Source organism: Chaetura pelagica, unplaced genomic scaffold (genome assembly GCF_000747805.2).
Source record: "Chaetura pelagica isolate M959 unplaced genomic scaffold, ChaPel_1.0 scaffold69, whole genome shotgun sequence".
Classification (NCBI taxonomy): Eukaryota; Metazoa; Chordata; class Aves; order Apodiformes; family Apodidae; genus Chaetura; species Chaetura pelagica.
Window position 1 is genome coordinate 10,287,016 of NW_009970724.1, and position 21,985 is coordinate 10,309,000.

The window sequence follows — 21,985 nt, forward strand, 5'->3', positions numbered from 1 at the left end:
CTGGGCACAGGCAGCCAGGGAAGGCAGGCGAACGGGGTCGTCCGTGGGAGGGGATGTGCAGCACGACAGGTCACCTCTCCTGAGGATCAACTGCATTGAGAGACATCGCCAGCAAGCTTGTGGCCGGGCGAGGGTCCCAGGCAGGGCGCAGAACCTTCAGAGAAGCAAGCCGGGCGTCGTGTCCAGCTACCTGTCCCCCTCGCCTCCGTCCCTGCTCTCCCTTCCTCCACAGCCAGCATGGAGAGTTCCACTTCCGACACTAGCTTGAGCAGTTTGAGCTCTCTTCCTACCTTGGCACTGATGAGCGGGAAGGATTACCTGGAAGTACTGAAGAACATTTCAAGTGCTAGGTTGGTGGGATAATCAGGGAACTGAGAGACTTTCTGAACAGAAGCACCTAAAAAATGAAGTGTACGTGACATACGTTGTGTCTGGCTACTTCTTTTTCTAGAATATCACCGAGATGTTCTATCTTGGCCATGTTCTGGCTGTTACCTGGGAACGTTGGACTTGTGTGGCCTGAGAGTCTGGTTCTCTGGTTGTCTTCAGCATGATACCTAGTTCATAAACTGATTGTGATCCATTTACAAAGCACTTATTTTCTTTGGCCCTACTATTCCTTTCGGAAAGCTGTTCCAGAATCTCATAACTCAGCTTCTTAAGATTCCAAGCCTACATTTATTAGGAGCCCATTTAAATCCATTTTTCAGATGCCAATTTTGTCCTTGAACTTAATTAGTTCTGATATTTACTCCCCTCACAGTGTACTAATATTCCTTCTCATAATTTCTTTTGTTTAAATCAAGCTTTGTGGTCTTGTCTCGTAAGATAGAATCTTCATTTCCCTGATTATCCCCATATCCTAGCAACTTATGAAAACTGGGTCGTGACCGACACCCAGAAATTATGGTTTTCAAAAGGGTTCATTATTCTATCCATTTTCTGTTTGACCAAGACACAAGTAGGAAGAATGATTAGCATAAGGTCAGACAAACCACAATTCGCCTGACTTCAAGATCTTTCGCAATCTATCAGGGACATGAGTTCTGAAAGGCTTGTGGTTTATAACTTGGCATTACATCAATGCACATTTATATGCCTATATATCATCTTCTGGAGGGGAAGAATGGCCTTGTAGTTAAGAGGCTACATTAGAAATCTGGAGATTTCACTGTGAACATCAGCTCTGCCATAGGTAACAGAGGTAACTTTGGCAAGTCCTTTAATCTTTTCTTACATTTCATCAATTTTAAAATGGGTATGGTAATGCTCCTGCTCTCACTTCTTTTTCCTTCGTATAGCCACTTGCTCTCAGACGAAGTGCCTCCTTTCTGAGTACTCCTGGTGTCTGGCACTCTGAAGTCCAAATGTGCCTAGGACTCTTGGGCTGACAGTTAAAAATAGCCCCTACTCTTATAAAATCTACTTTAAGGATCTATCCTAAAAGCTGTTGGTCAGTAAGCACAGTAGGACTCGGAATTCCTGAGATCTGCAAGTCCATCAATTATGTTAAAAACATTCTCTGTTCCTAAACTAAACTCAGAGGCCAGCAGTGAAGGCAAGGACCTTTAACCACAAAACTGTATCCTGACTTCTGGTTTTCAAGACTCTGCCTGGTTGAAGAGCAAGTCAAAGCTTTATTATTATATATTATTTAAACACATGCACAATTTAACACCTTTTCTTTGCCAGTTTTACTTCAGACAGCAATTTTTCATCAGCTAATACAGCACAGAAACTAGACTAAAACTGGATGCCCAAACAGCATCATAGCTGGAGCAGTCCTGGTAATAACAAATATTATCATTGTCCTTCCCCAGCAATCTGAGTGTGGAAGGTTGAGACTGAGCACAGAATAGAGAGCACTCTGTTGAGCTGAGGGGAAGCAATGATATTTATGGAAGTAATTATCACAGAGAAAAACTGGAAAAATATGATTACAGCAAATTGTAACTCTCTCAGATATGTTCTTCATTGTTAGAAATAGCTCAGCTGAGACCAAACCAATATGAACAACAGACTGGGAGTGTCAGACACTGATTCTCTGGAGGCTGATACCATCAGACCCTCTGAGCAGAACAGGATCCAACTTTAGCATATTAGAGTGCTGGGTGTCAGCAGCCTGTGCCTCTTCTTAGTCATTCTTCATGTGTAAAAACAACAGAACAAAATGAAAGCTGTGGGGCTCCCCACTGGAAAAGCTGGCCTGGAGATGCTGCCCCTAAGGAGTGCTGGCAAGAGAGGTCACTATCTCTCACAGCTGGGCAGCTGCCCTACACAGTTTAGTTTTATCAGCAGTTGCAGGCAAGAAGTACCACTGAGCAGCTGGCAGAAGATAGCTGCATTTCTGAGCATGACTGTGTAGATGCAATAGGGTGACATGACCACGCGTAACACCCATCAATGTGCTTGTGCACATTTCTTTTTGATACTGTTGTTCCTCTCCTGGCTCTGTTTGTCAAATCTGTGATGCCTCTGGAGAGCTACTGCCACGTGCAAAGCCTCACCTCACAGAGAGTGAGGAGGAGCCTGGTCTGATGATGGGGGTTCTGCTGAAGGAAACACAGCATCCCAAAGCAGAGCATGGGGCCATAGGCTGTAACTGGACCTTGAGTCTCAGGATCTTGAAGGAAATGAAAAGGAACTGTAAGCTCTACAAGCTTGGGGAGCTGTATGGAAAGAGAGGATATAGCTGTGAAAAGCAAGCCTTAAAACGACATGATTGCTTCAGCAGCAGTTCTGTTTGCCCCTTCTGCAGAGAGGTCTGAGCAGGACTTGTGCAGACAGGTTTTGTGTCTTCATATTTACGTGATGTCTTGGTTTGATGCAAGTCTTCTGAGCCAGGGTGAATGTTGTCTCTCTGAGTCAATTATATCTGGGGAGGGATTTTCACTGCACTTCCATGACAGAATATTTTACATGCTTCACACAGCTAACATCTGGCAACTGATTATTATAATTTTTTAGAAGCAATATTCAATATTGTATAAAAACAAATTTTTCACTTAATAAAGTAATGAACTGTTTTCATTTAAATGTACCTACCCCATGGATCAGATGCATCAAAGAAGTTCGTCAGGCGGCTTGAGAGCTCTGTAGGTGGTGTTGCTCTCAAACAGTCTGTGAGAAGAATTATAAATGGTATTTACCTTTTAATTAAACAAAACATCTTGCAAATTAAACTCATGCTCTTGCACATCAAAATTTCGTTAGTATCCATTTTTACCTTGCATCCTATGGGTCTATGATAACTTGTTGAGTCCACAGTCAAATCAGAGCACACATTACTACTGGTTCCCTTTCCCCCTCTATTTTGGGCATCACACATCAGATTTTATCATATCTGAGGGGAAAAAAAGAATCCATAATTGACTGCTAATACTTAAGCAGATCTCCTGCATAATATTCTTGTTGGTTTTTTTTAAAAAATAAATAAATATAATAAAAGAAATAAATACATTTATATAGGCGTGTCCTGGCAATGGCAGAGAAGCAGTTCTGGACACTTGTGTGACATACGTCTTATTATCTTACAGAGAAAATTTGACAGTGAATGACAGAACACCTTAGAGGGATTTAAGAAGATGATAAAGGCAACAGATTTCACATGAATAGAGAGTCTAGTTCCTAACAGCTACAAGCTTTTTTTACATGCATCCTTATAATTTGACATTTATAATTCACTGTAGTGCTGAATCTCTGTCATTTTCTCACTGTCAGATTCTCTATACATGGATGTACATGTCCCTCCTAATTAGTATATGTATTTGAACATTTAATATCATCTTCTCTCCACCTTATTATGCAGAGACACGTTGATTTGTTCTGTACCAACAAATGCTTTTGGTAAAACATATATAGTTCTGTGAGGCTCCTCTACCTAAACAAGTGTCTACATCTAATTCTTTTTTTTTTCTTTTTTCTTCTTTTTTTTTTTTTTTTTTTTTTTTTTGTGGTAAAATCATTTTAACCTAAACAAAAACATTAATTCACAATGGATTTAATATTAGGTGAAACAGTAACCCTTGAGACTGTATTTTTATATGCACACTGTGCATAGCATCTTCCTCACAGGGAACTCCAAAGACCTTTTCAGAAGCATTGATGCCTTTGCAACACTGACAAATACTAGACCTATTTTATCCTTGGAGAAACAATACAGAAACATTGCAGAACTTTCTTAAGGTAAGCTAAGAAAACAGTGAAACAGCTGCAGACAGAGCAAGCTCTGAGGTCTCAGTGCCTGACCTGGAGCCCACCGGAAAAAACAATCAATATGAAGAGCAAGTTGCATTTGCAGGCCCCCATTCCAGGGCTGACCTTTCAGTGCTCACTCATCAGTTTGCATTAGAAACTGGGGTAATGCTGTGACATCACCCAATATTCCTCTTTATTAGTTAACTTAGTTGATATTTAATTCAATTGTAATGAAGGCCTTTCAGTGTAATGTTGAAACCGGCAACGAAGGTCACAAATTTTAGTAATTGTCATACTGATACTGAAGTCAAATAAAGTATTTATTCCGAACGTTTTAAATGTTGTGGGTTCATATTTGAAGTAGGAGATATGCAATTGGCTGTACTGCTTAATGTATAGAATAAAAAAAAATAATAAAGTGGTTCCTATTTGCATAGTAGAATTAAAACATCCCCTCTACTGGTATTTTAAAAGATATCCTAGGGTTGAATTCAAAGCAAACTTTTCACAGCTTTCAGCTGACCAGGGATAAATGTATGAAAACAAATACTGACAGCTATTTTACATGCTCATAATGTAACTTGTGGTTTTGACAGATACCAAGTCTACTTTGAGAAGAAAACAAAACACAGTAGCAGTACAGAAAGACTCACCTGCACAGTTGAGAAGAGTTTCGATGGTGATAAAGACCATTTTAAAGAAAAAGAGGCCATGCACATGGATGTCAGTCTATTGTTCATACCATTCAGTGGAAGTGTTTGGATTGTTACAAGGAACTAGCTCCGTGCTGACAGCCTCAGATCCTGGCCCATCCTGTGCTGCCTCCTCTAAACATTTCCCGCTTTAGTCACACTTTTCAGGGGGGAAGAAAATCTTCTCAGGCCAGCAACTTTCACAAATATTGATCTTTACATCTACTGGTGTAAAGCAGATCTGGGCAATAGAAGATATATTTTATTTAGATTGTGTTGCTTTTTTTTCCTTGAGTGTAAGGATTTATCTGCAAAGTTCCTTTTGATTTACACAAGTCTAATGCAGGAAATTAAATAAACCTTGTTTTTTCTTTTTTCTTTTTTTTTTCCCAGAGCTTTCTAGTCTGAGAAACTTTTTCAAATTACCTTTATGGTGCTGGCTGGAGATTTACCTTTTAATATTGCTTCAAATGTCTTCTAAATATAGTCATAGTAGCACCCATTAAAAAATTAATCTCATGGAAAGCTGCCCTGAAAAATATAAATAGCATCAAACAGCACCCAAATGTTCCTAAATACAAAATGGAAGGCAAGAGACTAATTTATGCATTTTAAAATAAAAAAGAAAATACATGCATAATATTTTATATTTATATTCTCAATATACTTTTATGTTAATCTTTAAGAACCACAAAAGAAATCCCATCTCTCTCCCAATTTCTGACTTGGGAAAAATTGCTATTCAGTCAGTGAGGATTTTCAGTAAGTAGAAAATGATTAGGGATTTCAGAATACATTGCCTGGGTCAGAAGTGTCTTTGGAAGCCAGACAAGTCTGTGAGTTTTCAGGATTTTTTCCATGGCAGCTGAATATAAGTTGGAGGGTTTCCAAACCCAAGCAGAACAATGTGCTGCCACGGCCGTGCTCACAGGAAGCCATGGCACAGCCCTGAGGAAACAGCCAGAAGGGCTACAGCTCCAGTGTAAAAGTTTGGGTAGTGTAACATGTAGGGTAAAAAGTTATTTCATGAACATGAAATGTAGTTTTCCTTGAAGATTGTCTGCTTTTAATTACGAGCTCATTCTGCTGAGTTTTCTCCTTAGTCAGGTGAACTACTGCCATTTCTGAGATTGGGAACATGAACCTTAACTTCCAGCATCCTTAAATGCCACCTCCTTCCAGTACTTAGTAAACGCAAGTCAGGCCATGCAACAAAATTACCTCTCGCATTCTGCTTTATTGAAGAGGATCTGTGCTTTGCCTGAAGGCAGGCAGGCTGCCCCCCGGGGATCAAACAGGCAGGCTTCTCAAGCTGGTGCCTTAGCTCAGGTCTGCAGTAAAATGAAGTGCACTTTGTACTTGCGAACATTTACATACAGTATACGAGGAGCTCTGCAAAAGAAAGTTCCCTAGTATGAGCATATGTATCATTCTCTTTGATATATATCTTCTATTTTCTGATCCCATTACTTCAGATCACTCTAAGTCTTACATCTAAACAGTCAGTCCAAAGGGAAAGTTCCTATTTACAGCCTGGATTAGGAGCTTTAATAAAAGGCAAGGCAGAAAGCCATTCATTTAGCACATAAGAAAAAGAACTTCTTTGTATTTTATGGCTTGCCAGCATCTTCCAAATCTTTTTCTTTTCCTCTTTTCCTCTCCAAACATAAAGTAGAATGGGAAGCTCCCATTTCACAGCATGGCTCAAGAAAAAAAAAACAAACACATTGTGCAACTTTCCCTTTTTGCCTCTAATGGGTTTACTTTTGCTTCACCCCTCAGGGCTCCTGGAAGCCTATGTGTTCAGCTGAAATGCCTCACTGCTGCCTCGTTAGGCCTTTTCCCAAGACTTTTCTGAAGAAGCAGGTGTTTGGAGGAGAACAAGACTGGAAGGCAAGGGAAGGGGTGGAGTGGAGCTGCCCTCGCAGAGCTGAGGACTAGTCCATCCCCACAGCACGGTCAAAGGGAGGAGATGCACCAGCCACAGGTGGAGGGGGCAGGCAGAGAAACATATAGCACAGCAGGAGCTGCAGCAAGGGAGAGTGAAACAGATAAGTTCAAATGGATCAGTAATGCAATGCATGGGGTGATCATGGTGGGGACCAGGAAAGGCTCTTCTCCCAGGCAGCCTCCACACAGGACATCCTGCCAGGGCTTCCCTGAAATAAGCACTGCAAGTCCCTGAGGACTCAGCAAGAGAGGGGTTAAAAAGGATTCCTCCATCTTGGGTTTTTTTATTTTCAGGCAGACAATTAGAGTTAACAGAGGCTAATCAAAGCTTTCAGCTTTTGAGATAACAGAACATTTGATTTATGTTTTTTTAAAATCTGTTTACCTTAACACTTTTTGGTACAAAATCCTTCATTTCAAAATGGCTGAAGGGGAGCACTTAGACAATGTATAATTATTCATAATAATAAAAAGCTACTTTTCTGAAGCAGGAGAAAAGCAGAAGTAAACTTTCTCCTACAAAAGTCATGTTAAAAAGAATTAGTAGTGAATAAAGATGAACTTTTACAAAAAAAATTCAAATGTTACACTTGAATGGGGGAAAATGGGAGGAAGGCAGAAGAGTATGCAGGCAGAGGCAAAGCATAACTTTGTAAGTCTTTACTCAGGCTAATTCCCAAAGTCTGGCTCAGATTTGAAAGGTTTGGCCTAAGTGAATTTATCAAATTAAATCCTCATTAACTTCTACTCCCTGCAATTTGCCACAAGCCAGCCCACAGCTCACTGAGCTCCTGCCTGCAGCAGAGGCTCCAGCCTCAGGTCTGAGACACTGCCTGAGCATCACACCTTTTTGCTGGCACAGCCCCAGCTGGCCCTGCAAGCCCCACCAACTCTCATCTTTTTCACATACTTACTGTGTCTTCTTACAGCTCTAAGTCACAGATCTTCTCATCAATCCCAGCACCTTTCTTCACCTTCTGGTAAAATTCCTCTGCTCCAAACTCCAGCTTGGCAAACAAACTTGGTCTGAGTAATTTCCCAGCCTGAGGGCCTTTTTGGTATGTGTATTAACCCAAATCACCTGTGTAGGAGCCACCCAGGGTGAAGGATCCCTCATTACCATTAGCATGGGAGACGGATAACACCATCCTGATGGTTCAGGGTGGGCTTCATCTATACAGACACTTTCATGATAAAACAATTAATCATGTCAACTAACAGTTTTCATTAGTACATCAGTGTGGGCAGGATATTTTTAATAGCATTCATTTCTCATGGGTGCCCATTTGGTTCATCCTACTTACATGCTCATGATTAACTGAATTACCAATTTCAGAGACCAAAGGGAATTTCTCCCACATTTTTCCATTTTTCCTCAATTCATCACAGCATTGACAGGGATTCTTGAGGCATTTTGTTCTTACCTGTAATGTGGCACTCCAGAAAATTTTATTTAAGAGAATCCCTGCCCTAGTTGGGGCCTAGCACATGGATATTGACCTTGTTGCCACTTAATGTCTTTTAATGGCTCATTATTGTTATGGCATTTGGTCTCCTGCTCTTAATCTCATTAGCTGTAAGGCTCTGAGATATGTTGGAAGGCCCATGGCATGTGGTGCAGATATTCTGCAGACAAACATACTTGACTGCAGTGGCAGGGAAGTGGTGTAGATGGCTCAGCTGGTCTCTTTCAATCAGGAATTCTAATGTGAGATCCCCAAAGATTTCTCCCAGCTTCCAGTAGAGATAACTTTTTCTTATTCCAGTAAGAACTGCACCAGCCCAAGATGAAAGCATCTTTCCTTCTGCTTTCCTCCATTCAAGCATGAAGAGCTACATGACCAATGTTAGCTCCTTCCCCAGAAACAATAACAAAAATCCTTCATTTTAGTGTACTTTTTCCCTCAATGCAAGTTCCACTAATATGTCACATAGCTTCTCTTTTGCCTTTCTTAAAAGCTTCTTTTTGCAAAGCAAGAGGACTCATTAGTGCTTTTAAAGTGGTCTTAGGCACTGCAAAACAAGGTAGTGCATTCCACATTAAATCAACGTTAGAGTGAGGGATTAATACAATCCATCCAACAGATATTTTATAGTGAAAATTATTAAAATTCATAGCTTAGAGGTGTGAATGCTTCTTTAAGAAAGGTACTTATGTTATCCCCAAAATAGCACCAGTACCATGTGATGTTCCAGTTGCTATGGTTACCACAAATTTGTTATTTAATAGCAAAGAAAATAGATGCACAAAACATGCTAATTATAACTGGTACAAATTTTTCTAAATGTTTTATATGAATATGCATGCATGTTTTATGCATAAGGAATAGGAATGCCCTTTTTCAAATAATTCTTCAAGTTTTTAGAAGCATTTTAGTAACTGGCAGGGAAGTACATTGTATGGCTCTCAAGAGCAGAGGGAAAGGAGACTGAAAAAGTGAAGATGGACACTGTCTAAAACAATGCAGCTTTCTATTCAAACAGCAGGAGAATCCTGAAAAACCAAGATGTTTAAAACTGTTGAACCCTTGTACTTTCCCGATGGCATTTGCTTTGTTTCTTCTCCTCTTTGCTATGTTGAAAGGGTTCCCTCTCCAGATTGAAGTCTCTGAGAAACAATTGCAGGACTGTTTGAAGTGAAGTTGCCTGTTATGAAATTATAATGCTAAGATAATCCAAATACAGAAAGCAAAGTGCTCCAGTCACAGCCAGAATCGATACTGCTCGATACAGCTACAGCCTCCCTCTGCCTGGAGCCCAGAGGATCCACGTTCCTGCTGTGCTTTGGCAGTTCAGCAGCCTGGTGCTGGCTGCTCTGCATCTGGGGGTGCAGCTGGAGGCCTGCCCCAGTGGTGCTTTGGGAAAAGCAACAGGTCCTGCTGCAGAGTTCTGAGGGCTTCCACAGGCTGGAAACTCAGGTGGCATTTTGCAGGAGCACGGCCTGCAAGCACAGCACGGGCAGATGCTGCTGTCAGACTTGTACGTATTGTGGGGAGATGTACGTGCACAAGGCTGGCTCCAGACACGTAGAGGAGGGATGCATCCCAGCTAGAAGGGATATGTGTAGAGAACAAATCTCTTATAATTCCCCTTTCCTTTCTGTTGTCCACCAGATGTTCCCAGAGATAAGTCCAGGGGACATAGTCAGTGCAATACTTAAAGTGCTGTAAACTTGGCAGGCCTGGCAGAGTCCTGGGGAGGAGCAGGAGAAATCTCATTTCACTCCTTATCCTGCCTGTGGTCATGGTAAAAGATTCTCAAGTCTAAATTAAACAAATTTATGTTGCAGTGGGAAAGCAACTAGCTGGTGGCTGGTGCAGGAGAGATGGCAGCCATGCCAGTGCAGAGCCAGGCCTGGTTTGGGGTGCAGCCAGGTCAGTGCCTCACCACTCAGTGCCCAACAGCCCTGGCTGCTCATCCAGATTCCCGTCTCTTCCCAGCAAGAGGATGATGATACACGTGCCTTTGGGGCAGGAGTATTGTATGGTGGGCTCTGCCACACTCAGGGATTTTGCAGAGAATGTTACCTCTGACATTTGAAATCAAGCCCTCTCTTCTCATGGAGGCTTTTATCTCTTCCCTTACAAGGATGCAACAGCCGCAGGCAGAATTAAAGTCACGTGCACGTGTTTCGCTGCCAAATGGCCGTACGTAACCACATGGATTCCGAAGGCACTGCTGGTTCTTCCCCTTCACACCCAGAGCACATGCGAGCTGGCTGCCTGATTTCAGATGTTGCAGTGTGTCAGTGATACTGACTGAAAAAGCCTTCTCTGTAACTTGCTGTCACACCGTGATTGATACCAGCTGTAACAAGATAAAATGTTATGGCACCGTAATTCTGCTTGATGCAAGGTAGTCTTTGATCTTTACCATTTTGCAAAGATTATAATATACACTTAGTTTGATAAATAACACCCTTTCACCAGAACGAAGTGGTAGGAAAATTGGCAACTGAACTTTTGAAACTTCTCTGGCGAAGATGTTGATGTTTTTAAAGCAAAAGGCTAAAGAATCTGAAAAAATTTCCACCCGCCTACTTATAAGTAGATATAAATAATAAATACTTATTAGATCACCAGCCCTTTTTGGCTGGTTTCTGTGTGTGGATGTGCAGCAGGCCAGCAGCAGGGTGGTCAGCTGCTGACAGAGGTACTGCAGCCATGAAAGCATGGGGGCCAGGAGGGGCTGGGGAGGCTATAACCTCATGTAGAAGTGGAGGGTAATTTGCTCTGGATTTTTCTAAGTTTCCAAACTGGGCAGTTGTAGAGAAATTCACCCAGAGAAATTCAGAGCATCGAGAGCCAGACAAGCAACAGCACTCACCCACTCGCCTGGCTATGGGGTAGGCCTTTGGCCAGGGACAGAGGCTCAGCTCTTCCAGCCCCCAGGACAAACAACAAACAGCATATGACATCCTCAATACATTTTCTTCAACTTACCATTTGAGGTGAACTGGGATTTAAACTTCCAATGTGCCTTTCTAAAGATGTTCAGAAAGATCTGTTATTTTGTTGGTTTTGTTCTGCTTTTTGATTTGAATGGTTATTTGGATGGTGGTAAAAATGAGCAAATCCCAGCACCATAGCCATGAGAAAGATTTCTCATCAGGTGAACAATTATTAAAACATTTTAACCAGCTGTTATAAATAACATCATAATCAGAAAATGACAGGCAAATAAATAGGTTCTCCGATCTGCACCATCAAGTCAGGAAACAGTCCACTTTGGAAGTTTTTCTTTATTATTGTTGCAATTCCCTACAGTGTAGTACACCTGAGCATGACCCACCTTCCTTGGCAGGGCCTTGGAGTGGGACACAGCCCCACTTTCTCCTTTGCTGTGTGGCTTTGCACAGCTCTGGACTGCTCATCTGGGACCACAGCCCTCTGATGCAGCCCAGGAGGCAGCGCAGTTATTTCATCCAAAGCTGGATGGCCTTTAAGGCAAACCTATTTGCAGCTGAGTTCAGGTTTCTAGCAGTGGTTTGCCAATGCTGTCTCAAGGAGATGGCAACCCACTTTGGCAACAGGGTTTAGCTTCCAAGGGTACCCTGCCAAGTCCATGAAGGATTTTGCATGGCAAAAGCAGGGTGTAACTCCAAGGCCATGATTGTTTTCCATGTAAACGTCTGTTTTAGTTTGTGCTTAAATGATTATCTGTCATTGATTTGTGTGCCTAACTACAACTGCTTCAAGCTGTTTTCAATTATTCTGTTCTCAATACGATGCGATCCCAAGGATTAGCCATACCGAGGGCCACAAACCACCTTGCAGCAACAGAGTCATAAATTGAAGAGGATAGAGAGGATTTTAATAGGAGATTAAAGGAAAGAAGTGACTCACTGGATGAGAGAGAAGAGGGAACGCGCAGGCTTTGACTGCAGGAGAGCTGCTTCCTGATGCCTCCGAGTGCACTGAAGACCCCAGGTTAATATCATAATTTTTCTTTCCTTATCATGCAGGTTTCTGGTAATGATTTCATAATTAGGGGTGTGTTTAAAAACAGGCTTGAAATGAAGCACATGTTCTGGCTTTGCACTGAGAGGAGGTGGCTAGTCGCGGTGTAACATTGCATAGGGCTTATTTCCCTGCCTGCTGAATTCTCTTTGTAAGTTGTATGTTTTTTCTCTTTCTGTATTTTTAATTGAAAACCTGCACCTTTGGAGAGAAGCTGTGTTTCTCCTTGGCAATCCTCTCTTTCACGAGAACCGATATTTTTAAGAGTAAACAATGTGTTCTGTGCAGCGGGGGGTGTAACCTGAACTCTCCCAGGCCTTGCACACAGGTGATACACAATACTGCTTGTCATGAGCTGCATTCAGGTTTGTCAGCTAAGATCACCAGCACACTCCTGCAGCAATCAGGAGCAGAGAGCGCTTCAGGGATTCTCTTTACACATATTAGTAAAAGTCTTCATACACCTCGTCTAAGACCCTAATTGTTGCAAAGTAATTAACTATGTACACTTCTGCAGTAGCTTTTTGTGACAGCATTCATCAGCTGGGAAAATGTAGCTGTTACTGAATTTCTAAGAACTGCCACTAGTATTCTGACTTTAAACCAATTTAAATATTTGAACTTTCTGAGTGCACAGTTGAGATGAATAACGTGGAGAAGCACACTTGGATGGAATAAATCCTCTATGGATTTTATCAATAGAAAGAGTAGGAGAGAGGCAAGTTATTTGTGTGAGAGATATATATATATATGTATATATTTGTAGTGGATAAAATCAAATGTGTTATCACTATCTGCACTCTGCTATGTATATTTTAAAATGGTATGAGTGAATAAGTACATACACAGCTCTAGTCTACAAGAGATACCATCATTAATTTCCACATAGCTGTATGTTTTCATGGGCTTTTTAACCTTTTAGTATGAAGTAAAATAGCAACTATTACACTCTTCTATATCCTTGGGAGCATCACGGCTTTAAAAGATTTCTGTTAAAAATGCAGGAAACTCCACTACAGGAAAGATGGGAAAGTGAGGTACATGGAGCAGGAGGTTAGGGGTTGGATCCCCAGCTGAGCTGCGAGAGCTGCTCCAAATAAAGTTGCTCTGGGCAAAGCCCCCGTGGAGGTATGGGTTTGCTCTGCCATGTAGAAGGAGCTGGCACCCACCACTGTCTGGTTGGGGGTGGCTCTGGCCTGGGCAGGCTCAGCTCCATCGCACCAAACCGCTTCAGCTGCACGTGGCACTTGTGGCTGCCCCTGCCCACAGCAGAGGGGGAATGTTGCTGCCTGCCCCAGCAGGGGCTTCCTGCCTAATCGGAATTTCTGGGCATCAAGAAATCTGGTGAGAGTGATAACTCTTCTTCTGGAGACAGCTGGCTCACCTTATATGAGAAGGCTTTTTATTTCTTTTTCTAGGCCAGCATTCAAAAATCTGTCAGATTTCAATCTGTTGATTTTTGAGCAAATTCAAGTAAAATAAGCAAGTCTCCAAAGCAAAGCTGTACTCTAAATGCCCAAGTACTGAACCTATAAGATCAATAAAAAAATCAGGGATGTCTGCAATAGCTTTTGCAGAACACAAAGTAGGGGAGTCTCAGGCAAATCTTTTATATAACTAGGCTTTTCCCATGGTACATCATATCCTTGTAATCAGCCTTCAATCTGTAGTCTAACTTTCAATAATAATAAGCTGCAGTGAAGCTCACCCAAATGAAAAAAGAAACACAATGCAAACAACCAAACAAAAAAAACACCAAAAAGGACATGGGCCTGTGGTAGAAAACAGTGCGACTGGATTTCTAATCTGACACACTGCTATTGCCATATCACAGGGGAGTCAACAATTATTTCCAAAAAAGAAAGGTAGCTACCCCTAGTTGCACCTCAGTTATCCCAGTTAGGTTCAACATGTTGTTTTTAAAATGAAAAAGAAAAAAATTGTTCTGAACCACAGAAACAATTAGTTGAAGGGACATGGTGAAATAGCTCGGGCAGATGTTGGAGCTCCTTCTGCAAAAGTATGTCATAACCTGTTGAGCAAACCTCTCTGAGCTTCCAGGAAGCAGGATTGGAACTTACGCATTTCAAATTCCCCACTCTCAGATGCCTTGTTTTCACATGGTCCAAAATGTACATTGGCAAAGCAGAATTTCCTGAATGCACATAAATGATCCCATGGTTGTTTTGGCATGACTGAAAAGGCTGGTACAGATGTAACAAAATAAGCCAAAGAGATTTATTTAGCTTGTGGCTTGCACTTGCTTATTAAGAACCACAGCAGAGAACCCCAGAGGCAGCCAAGCCCTGGGGAGATGGCAGTGGGAGGACAACATATCCTCATGAAAAGCAGATTGGAAACAGAGCTTTGAAAGGAGCCAGTGAGCGTGCATGTACAGATCCTGAACGAAACCTCTACGTACCCAGTTCACAGCTGCACTGCAAGAAGGATGCTGACACCAAAGCAACTCAACACAGAAAGAGATGACAGGCAGCAGGAAGGAGCAGGAAGCGACAGGAACGCACACTGCTGGTGGGGGCAGTCACTGCAGTGTCACCAGGGACTGGTGGGAAGATGGAGAGGAGCATGGATCATTCCTACAGCACTTGGAGTGCACAGAGACTTGTGTAAACACAGAAGTAGGGCCCAACCTGCAATTCTGGCAACGTGAAGAAATACCACTGTGAAGACACAGCAAAAAGGAGTTGCCAAAGCAGTATCACTTGTCCACCTTCTCCACACCGATGCCAACATTTTAAGTACTGCCTAGCTGAGAACAGCAAAGCCACTCACACATGGAAGGCACCAAAGCCAAAGAGGAGCCACCACAGGCCAGGCTCCTGCTCTCTCTGGCCACTGTGCTGAGCCAGCAGCTGCCTGTAGTGCCAGTGCACATCTTCCTGAAACAACACGGCTACAGAGTGCTTTGAATTGTCATAAACACATCAGAAATGTCTCAGACTAATGCCTAAGAATATGCATTTCATGAGTATTGGGCTGTTTGTTCCTAGAGGTATTTGTAGAACAATATTTGTTCGAGAAAACTCTTGAATTTAATGAACAACTTATAATGCAAGATCACACCTTTGTTTTGCTTAGTGTCTTGTCACTGATAAGCAATAGAGAGTCCTCATCTTATCACAGAGCTCCTCCTCTTCAGTCACAGCCCTAGAGCTGCTAGGTAGCTCATTCCTGTGTTACACTTCAATGGGTGTCACTCCTTTTTAATAAGTCCAAACAAAGCAATTAATAAATCCTAGGGGCTTCCTATAACTACATCTATAATTCTCGGCTTTCACTTCTTCAGCGGTGCAGATAATCTTTAAACTCATGGCATTCTCACAATTCACTTTAAATAATTATTCATGTTTCAGGCTCTGATTCAGCACTGACTCGAGTTTTCTGCAAGTTTGGCTGGGCAGCGTCTGCCAATGAGTCATATCTCATTTACACCGAGATAAACTACATCCATACCCAGGGCAGCCCATGACTCTGACAGCAGCCCCCACTAATTGACGCTGCCAACAGGGTTTTCTATCACTACCAGTTTGGAGGATGCCACCCCAGTTTTGGTCTCTATGGAGATTGTTATGAAATGCTTTCATCTATCACCTAACTGTTCCCAAAAGGTTCTCTGGGAGTTCAGCACCTCCATGTGGCTCAGAAGCCCTGAAAGAGGGGATAGCTCCAGATTTCTCAGCAGGGGCAGGGAGGAGTCTTTAAGAAATGGTCACCTTTGCCCTGGCTTAGGGGAAATCTCTGGATGAAGATAGCTCTTGCACGTGTGTACAGTGAATAAATCTCTCACAGTAATTTTTCATGTTTTTCACTGGCAATTTTTAGTACTTTTCTCCTGCTGCTTTCTGGTGACACTGCAAAACATCCACACTACAGTGCATTCTGTTAGCAAAGTAAAATAGCAAAATAGTGTATTTTAAAGTGGAAATCTAAATTATGTACTTGCAAGAGCTCATCAAAACCCAGAACCTGAACAACTATTCATGGAAAAGGCAGCTATTTCACACCCACTGTAAATGAGAGCATCGAGCTACATTTCAAAGTGTGTCAGAATAGAAAGAAGTTTTAAAAACTAATTTTGAACTGACTGGGTTTTTTGACAGTGCAAATCTGAGATTTTCCAAATTCTCCCTCACAGGCAGCTATCTCCTCCAGTGCCGTACTGGCAGCAGCCATGGATTGCATGAGCTGGATCCACAGAGACCCTCTGTCATCACCCTTTGCGCAGCAGGACCGTTCCCACCTCCAGTTGGGGACTGGGTCTGACTGGACCTCACCATCACAGTTAGATCTCAGCAATGTTCTCTCTGCTTTCAACTCAAATTTTGTAAGGGAAGGACAGTTTTCTTGCTGAACACTGAAACTCTCAGCAGCTAGGGGGGCAGGGAGCCTTCTGACACACCTTATTATGTGTTGAATGGGTCTTCCCACCATATTCCATACACTATGCAATACAACAGCTGCACTTTTCTGTGATTTCACTTTATATTTGCAATGCACTTTATTGTGCTAGATCTTATCTTTCAGATGAAAAATTAATATTTAAAATCCTATTCTCTAGATCAAAGCATCTCTTGCTTGTTTGTAATGAAACACTTTGACTCTTACCTAAGTTTCCTGTTCAGACTGTCCAAGAATTCAAGTGTTTCATTATAACAGAAGTGGGAGATGCTTTGATCTAGAAAATAAGAGTCTTTAAATCTGCACTTAATAGCTGGCAAAGTTAATTATTCAAATAACAATAATAATACAATAACCGTAAAGTAGTTGAATATTAAATAAGTTATAAAAAGGCATCAGTTGATATATGCTATGCCATATTCTCATGCTAATAATATTAAGAATTACAGTTTATATTATCATAATATGTCCACGTGTGTGTATGCATGTATGAGTATAATGGACTTCTACCCCATGAGACCACATTGTGAGCTGAACCTCAAAGCATTAGGCAAAATAGAAAGATGGTACCTGCTCCTGAAGCCTCACAATGTACAAATAAGGCAAGAGACAAAGGTGGCCCACAGAAGAATGGATGATGGCATACAGGGGAACAACAGGGTGATATCAAGCAACAGGACAGGCAGAAAATGAAAACCCTAGTTAAGAAAAGAGGGTTCAGAGAATTTCACTGTGGAATGGGGAGGAGGATGCAAACCCACTTGCATCTGCTTGCAGGACGGTCCTCTCTGAGAGGCAGCAGGGAGGAGCTGGGGTACAAGTTTGGGCACCCAGCTTATGGGTGATGGGAGCTGGAATCAGGGTCACCCCAGCTGGCAGCACTAAGTAGCTGTTGGTAACTGAAAATGGAAATTGACATTAACAAAGCATAAAAATGAGGACAAACAGGTAACAATTGGTGCAATACAGAAAAAGGAGATGGTGGAGGGATGGACAGAAAATGGGAGACTAATGAGCTAAGATCATTGCCAGTATCATTTTAAGTGGGCACAAAAGGGCCAATGCTGCATTTGTCAGGGCTTGATATAAAATGTGTTGCACTAATTGAGACATAGAAGAGGCAAGACAAGGGCCTTAGTCATGGGGATGGAGAGGAGAGGCGACATCTTAGAGAGGCTAAGCAGGAGCAGTGAGTGGGATTATGACATAGCCTGGGTGTGAGGACCTGAGAAAGGGTCCGAGTCAAAGATAAGTGACAGGCATGGTGGTGAGGTTGTCCGCAGTGATCAAAGAGGGGACTAGCACAGAAGGCATGAATTGGGGAAGATTAGAAGTTCTGTCTCGTCTTCATTGAGTTTGGATTGACAGAAAGTTGTCTGCAAGAAATGACAGGGAAACAAGCCCAGAGCTGAAGGTGGCCAGAGGACACAGGGCCTCAGCACACAGGTAGATCTGTGAGTCAGCTGTGCAGTGCTGGGAGCTGCTGTGTGTTTGCAGAAGAAATTACCCAGAGATGCAGAAAGGTGCAGAGAAAGAAGGCAAAGAGAACTAGATTCTAAAAAAATACCACAGAAAATAATGCTCCTGGTGACATAACATAAAATTAAGTTAAAACAATAAATACACATGAATAATTTAATTTCAAAAGTGCTTTTAGTTTGTGATTTTATCTCATTTTCCCAAATAAAATTTTCCAAAGGATCACTTGAAAAATATTCCTTTTTTGCAGAATATGTCATCAAGATTAATATAATTTCATGAATATGTCAATTTTGACAAGAATTGTTTTTTGCAGGGGAAAAATGTTTCAACAACAAAAAATCACAGCAGTTTGCTTTTAGCTGTAAACATAGATCCTACTACTGTCAAGTAACGTCTTTCATTATCTTCCTTAAGTCTCAAACTGCATTTAAAAAGTCTAGAGGTTTTGCTGATTCTGTTGTAATCAATCCTGTCAGAGTTGTTATTGGATTTATTTCAGAATCTGAACGCCAGCATTTTTCACTGTTGTTTTAGATTTTCTTCATGATTGTACAGCTAACAGAGTTACGAGTTAAAATATTCCAACTTGAACGAATGAAATTATTAAATTACTATAAAATTAACCGTGAAGCTTTCTCTCCTTAGAATAAACATCAACTACTCTTATTTAGTGGGCTTTAAGGAAATGCAGGTCTATCCAGGTATGAATTAATTTTAAAATTATGTCAGAGTAAAGCAGGCTTGTATTTACCTGGAATCATTTGCTGTAGAGGTGTTTAAACATTTATCAAAACAAAAGCATGCAAGCATAGCAGAACCAAGTGACACCGCGAACGAAATCAGGCAAGATTTGAATGCTGCAGAAAAACCCAACCAACCCAAGCACCACACGTGCCTCGGCCTTCCTGTATAAAATTGCTCAGCTGATGCACAGCACAGTTTATAAATCATGCATACAGCTTCTAGGCTTCAGTGCAGTACGGACAATAAAAGGGAATTAAGACGCTTAATGAGGTGAGATGCTTCCTACAAACTGGCGTCTGTCTTTCCTTCTTTGCTGCACTCTTTGGGATATAATTTCTTTCTTTTTCTTCCTATCTTTTATAATTTCTCTTGTTAGCAAGGAGCCCACCTTTTCCTATTGAAGGATATGATTAGCTACAGCATTAGGCACATGCAAATAACCTATCTTACAATTTCTAGGATGGATTTGTATGCTTCATAATATTCCCACCCTCCTTGTTATATATGTCAGAAAGGTTTGCACAGACAGGCTATCTCTCCTATTGCTGTGACATTCCCCCAGCCACATGCAGTTAGTTAAAATTCCCTAACTAAAGTTGCCCTCCCTACCCGCAGGGGACAGAAGCCAACCAGCCCAGCACTGCCCATGGGCTGGCTGTCCCCTCGTTGCTTACCCATGCCATTAGACAGCATCACATATAGGATCATGTCATGCATGTCATTAATAAAATGACAAAATAAAACCTGAATTACCACTCTCAGATGCGGTTTACTGGAGCATTAATACATTTCTTGGGCTATTGAAGTCATTCAGCCTTTGCAGTCATGGCTCACAACACACCCGATGTATTATTAATGTCCCAGTAAAGCACACCCTGTTGTGTCTTAATGCTATGGCATAAGATGCCTGAAAAAGTAAACAGCTATGTAAAGCAGAGAGTGGTGACTGTTAGAGAGATGAATGGAGGGACATTATGGCTTTGCTCACCGTGCCTGTGGCTCCGCCAGTCTCAGGGATGCCTCAGTAACATTCTGCTGGGTATATTCTGCAGAGGGTTTTTTCCTCAGTGTTTCTAAATATCTATTATTTATAAACCGTCACTGCTCTGCATGATGCTTCATGGGCAGGTAAAGAAAATGTTTCCTGCACTGAGGAGCTTGCACTGGCTGCTCCATGGCCATGTACAGTGCCACCTGGGCAGGCAGAGGTCCAGGCAAGGCTGCTGCCTGCCCACAGCCCCTGGTCCTGCTGCACCTACCTCCCCACCCAGCCCATGATGGCAGAAAAGGGCCCAAATAAACTAAGGCAGCAGGGTCATGCTGGGCTGCTGTCATTTCCATACTGCTTATGCAGAGATAAGCTGTACCTGTCTGAAACAAGTGCTCAGATAATCTGTATCCTCATGTAATTCACTGCTACGACTGCTGCTGCAGCTGCTACTACACAGTTCTCTCCCTCCCAAAACAGCTGCAGATCCAGCAAATTCCTTCCGTGTTGGACGGAGCCAGAGGGTGGGAAGGAGGGAGCTGGGAGGCAGAGATGAAGGGGACAGCTGAAGCACTGTGCAGAGGATGGGAAGGGAGAGCAGAGCGAAGGAAGGAGCCACTGCAGGGAGGGCACTGTGTGCACTACCTGACACGCATAAAACCCACATGCTGCCAGAATCAAAGCATCTTTTATAAATAACCCCTGGGAAGAAGGTCTCCACAATGACAGCTGAAAAGATCCAAAGCAAAACATACACCGACAAGGCATTTCTGTACCTGAATTTCTTTGACTTGCTTGATGATAGGTCGTAGATGTCCCCAGAATGACTCAGAGAAACCTTTTGGAGAAGTCTGAAACCCCAGAGTCAGGAACTCATGAGAAATATGGACAGTCACCACCTCTGAGGTTGCTGATTCCCAGAGCAGAAGGGAGATCACATCCCCGAACAAGCAGTATAGGATCGTGCCTTTGAGAAAAACAAAGCTGATGAGAGACTGCTCACATTTCTTCTCTCTCTCTTTTTTTTTTTTTTAAATTTATTTTTGTTAACATTAGTGATTTTGGCTCAGTTTTGAGTTAATGCACAGTCCTTTGGTAAGGAGACTATAACTTTCATCTGAAGGAGTTGATCTTCTCAGAGAAAGGAAAAACAGAGAGAAGGAGAAGAGACAGATGACTAAAGTTTAGAGGTCAAGTTGCAAAAGAAACAGCCAGTCTGTACGTTCAGTACAGGTGGTGCATGTCACCAGTGGCTGGCTGGGTGGAGCTGGGAAAAAACCCACAACCCTGAGCTCTGCAATTGAAAAAGCCCATGGGGTAAGAATATTTCAGATCAGTCAGATCTTGTCACTCAACCCAAGACAAAATGTTGCTGCAAGTTTGGTGTTATTTTAATCTTTTTCCATGTTTTTTTCCCTTCATTCAGTTCAGTTTGGAAGTGAGAAATGCATTTCAAAGCGAAGATTCAACAGGATTGTTGGTTTGCTTTTTTTTAAAATGTCAGAATGAATTGTCTTAAGGTTTTCAAAACCTCTTGCCACCTGCCACTTCCCAGATATTTTACTTGGCTGAAAATGTATTGAGTCTGACCCTAATTTGTTAACAGTTTTTGATTCCCCTGAAATGCTATTTCCCAGGAAATTTACTTTATCACAAAAAAAATGTCCATCTGCCCCTTCCTCCACTGTTCCTGTGGGCAGCTCAGCACAATCCCTCCCTATTTGGCTGCCCCCAGTGCCCTCAGTAAGTCTCCCTGCCAGGCAGCAGGCACTTCAGCACTCTTGAAACTCCAGGAAGGATTTGGAGAGGGGTAAAACTAGTAGATTTAGGTATCTTTCTAGAAAGCTTTTTTGTGGTTTTTATATTGGGGTGGAGCATTGGGGCCAAGAGTGAACAGTGAGGGGGTCAATGCTAAGTCTGGGTGCTAGTGGGGAAAAACCTCCCTGGGAACAAAGGCAAGCTAGTGGCCAGCTCAGGATAAGGAAGCAAGGGTGGGGTTTGGAGACTGATTGTAGAATAGGTTTGAGGGGAAAACTGAAATAGTCTTGGAGGGA